We start from the raw sequence: 4,295 nt of genomic DNA on the forward strand, positions 1-4,295 counted from the left end.
TACTCATTCTTAACAACATTAACTCTTCCTAAACAAAAACTTGTACCTGTTGTTTTATCGGACTCGTGGGCACGTTAAACCACCACAGGCAGCACGTTCGCCTTGAGAACTCTTCTGTAGGCACCGGGCCGAGAAAGCCCCAGCGGTCACAAGAGAAGCAGATACACAGCCTGGGACCAGTAAAATTGCCGGAGCTACAAAATCGCCTAAGTACAACACAGAGGGCACAATTCACCCATTTCCAAAAGATACGCAGCAAAACGCCTCCCTCAACTCATGCCTCAAGTAATCGAATTTTTATTTTCCTATACGTTGTATTCAAAGAAAGAAAAGTAAAGAACTCTTGCTGTGGCAAGGTTGAAAAATCTTATTTAAGTGCAACATCTAATTTTGAAGGAAACGTTCTGAGGCGACGTAGCAATGACAATAAAACTAATGATCCAACAGTATGAAAAGACGCAGCAATATTCCCCGCAGTGCTGGCTCAGACTACGGTTCTAACTATCTGCAGTGATCCTAGTCACTGTTGTACAGCATTTACTAACAATCTGCTAATCCCCCACGAATGTAATGCCTTGTACACCAAAGACGTTACAAAACGTCTGGATCTGGAGGGCGTTGAGCGGGGGGATGCTCCTTGAATCTGACCCTGCACTAGCAGAAACCAGTTCAAAACCTTCCCTTGGCCAAAGTTGAGGGGAGGAGGAAAGAAAGAGGGATGAGCTTGTCACCAACCGTGTTTCCCACCACAGGCGGGTGGATGTCAGTCAGAGCACTGCAATTCTACTATCCTTAAAACTTAATTACCCATGTGATTGTGTGCTAGGAGGATGGCAGGGCAGATTAGAACAGAAAAAGGGGATAAATTCAGGCCGGTGGAAAAGAGAAGGAAAACAGGCAACACAGCCATAATCTTAAAAAGACTGAAAGCCAGTTGCAGGCACGAGGAGTCTCTTCTCTGCATCTAAACCCCCTTTCTCCCCACTTAAAAGGAATGAACCCGAGTATCTCCCTTTGTCCTTTTTGATAAGGGAATCATCCTCCACTTGTATCTACACTGAGATAGTAAGAAGAAACTGGGAGGCGTGGAAGCAGGGGGATCTGCCTCCCATGTAACACTTCACCCCTACCATAGCACAAATAAATTCCAAGAAAGTTTCAGTGAAGAACAGACTTGCGCTTGCTCCATACAGTGCAAAAAAATAAAAGTAGAGAAGCAAAAAACTACAGTTTGCCAAGGACAGATTACTGGCTGGCATATCAGGGTGGACAGAATCTCTGCTCAGAAAGGGCAAGAGTTAGACTGAACCAGGAGCATCACCATCTTCTGCTTCTGAGAGGCACAACTGATCTTTCACAAGCACCACAGGGATACCAAAGATGAGGGAGGCTGCCTTACACTACAAGAGACAGGTTATTTCCTATGACCCCCAGAACAGTAGCAGAGAGTAATCCCATCTGTGGTATTAACCAGGAAAGCTGCTGTTCCCTCTTGCTGTCCTGTTCCTGTATTTGCAGATCAGAGCACCGAGGCGAAACTGCCTAGGTCTTCTAGACAGTACTATCCACAGATGACCAAAAGGTTTGGAAAGAAAACCTCAAGACAAGTTTGAAGACAATTAAAACATCATCCACTCTGTCTTTAGAGGCGGTTCTCTGCCTCCAGCCAACTCATTGCCAGCGCTGCAACAAATTCCGCTCACCCTCTCTGGTCCTGAAGGAAATTCCCTGTGTCACTGGTGCCCTTCACAGCCTCTACTCAACCTCGGAGCTCCCTGCCATCTCTGTCTTGACCTAGGGCTTCTGGAACCATTCTGTGCCTGTGTTTTGTCAACAACAAAACATATACAGCTCACAAAGTTCATGAAGCACCTTTCCCTCAACTTTGAGGAAATTTTACGTACTGCGTTAATCCAATCCCGTCCCACCAGAAAAAAAACCAGTTCCCTGCCCCTAAGGCAACAAGAGCTGCCGTTATTGGTTCATCTACATTCTAAACTGGAACACACACAGATTATCTGCCTGTGCTCAAAACCATGCCAGAATTATGTTTAGACCTGCAAACTTGGCTTACAGGATTGAGATGGACAGGGAGGTCTACCACTTGATTGCTACAAGTTTTAGCCTGAAGCTAAAGCATTATATTTGCATTACATATGCCTCAAGAGTACATAAGTAGCAATGCACTTTATTTTACTTTTTGCCTTAAGCTAAGTGAATTGAATCCCGAAGCACTGAAACAGTACCCACTTAATACAAGAATACATTGTGCTTATCTGAAGAAACGTTCCCATGGTCTTTCTGTAAGTGAAAGTAGACAGAGGAACCCCTACTGTGTTCTCTTCAGTAAGAACAACCTGATTGGCAGAAAACATCCTCAAGTTACTTTTTCATTTCTGTTAAAGAGATTTTTATCTGGGCTTTTCCCAATAGCAAGTCTTGGCTAAGCTCTGTTAAGTGCTCTGAGTGAGATTTATAAAGCAAGGCTGGCCAGGAGACAAGAACCCGATTTTGTGACAAAGTGAAGTGCTCAGACATTTGTCTTCCTTCTACATTGGAAAGGAAGAAATGCTTTTAAGAGCATAAATAAAAAGCAGCAAAGCACTTATGCAGGACAATCGAGTTAAAGTCCCTGTTCCAAATCAAGTCAACTTCAATGTTAGCACCCCATACCGATGGCAAATGCTCTAGATATTGAGCAACTAGCTACTTGGAATTCTCTGAAGGGCAAGAAATTCCCCACTGAAGCTAACAAATCTTCACTGGAATATGCCACGAGTATACCCTTTCAAAAATTCATCCAAGAAGCAGAAATTGCTCAAGACACACACACAAACCTTTTTAAGTTCAATCTGTCTTCCTTCATCATATCCAAAGAACAGGACAACACTTAGTTCCAAAGGTCATCAAATTCGAGCTCTGGAAACCATGAGTCCATTTTGAAGTTAAAAGTGATTCAAAAAGAAATCACTGCCCAGCTTTGCCCCATAGGACAATGATGATGTAAGCACATCAAGAAACTGCAGTTACGTCAAGACTCTAGTCATAGTCTACATAGTCTTCATAACTACGGCATGCATACAGAAACAATCTCTTTTTAAGACATGTGAGACTTGGTATCTATCTAATGCACAGGTGTAGTAACAATACTAGGAAAAAAAACACTGCACTTTCCCACCATCACTGCAAAACCTGGATTCCTAGTCCTCAGGAGGAACAGTATACATCCTTTCTTCCTCCTCCTTGGTTTTCTTTCACGTACATTCATTACTGTAACAGCTGCAGACTTCACTTGTCCTATTAAAACACCTGTTCTAACAGCCTTTGTATTTTACCAAGCTCATCCAATTCTCAGTGTAGTAAAAGAACATCTCAAATGCAATGAAAAGAGACAGCATAACAAACAATCTGGAAAAGCCTACATAATTAGGACTGCAAGGAAAAGCAGCCAACTTAAAGCAGCATCCAATGGTCAGCAAGGAACGAAGTGGCCCTCAGGGGGCTGCCAATACTTGCGATTCATGGAGTTTCCTAGAATCTCAGAATATTCAGGTGCATCTGAATTCCCAAGACAGCAGCATGTAGACGAAGCAGGTTTACCACAACTGTTTAAGTTCATATCCCCTTCAAAGAACCACAGAGTGGAAGGGACCTCTGGAAGTCATCTTGTCCAAGCCCCCTGCTCAAACAGGGCCACCTGGAGCCAGGCGCCCAGGACCATGTGCAGACAGCTGCTGAGCATCTATAGGCCCTTGCGGACTTGTCTCCAAGCATAGGCAGTATTTCTTACATTTCTCAGTTCTTCTGCCGTAAATACTGTTATTTAAAATTTAATCGTGATGGGAAAGTTGAACTGATGGAAACAATGAAGGACCCATGGGCTGTTCTCTGAAATATAAACAGTTTCCAGTATTCTGAAATAATAGAACTTCAGGCAACTACCAGCTATCTTTGATTCCAGGCAACTGCAATAGATCTTTCTTTTTGAATACAGAACACAGAGAACCCAGTTCTCTGCAGAAATTTCCGTCCACAACTGTCTCCCATCACATATGACTGCAATTCAACCTAGCATCCAGGTGGAAGGACTCCGCAAGCAGAAATCTTGTGTCTGCAGGAAGAAGAGCAATCTAATCCTCTTTGCTGAATGCCAGTTTTGCTCCTATACAGACCGGCTTTTTTTTTTTTTTTCCAAGCAGTGTATTCACATCTTTACCTATACTCTTTAAGTGACCGCCCTCATGAAAAAACAAGATTACCAAAAATGAAATGAAGCAGCTTCCGTATAGAAAAAG

This window comes from Caloenas nicobarica, chromosome 1 (genome assembly GCF_036013445.1).
Source record: "Caloenas nicobarica isolate bCalNic1 chromosome 1, bCalNic1.hap1, whole genome shotgun sequence".
Taxonomy (NCBI): domain Eukaryota; kingdom Metazoa; phylum Chordata; class Aves; order Columbiformes; family Columbidae; genus Caloenas; species Caloenas nicobarica.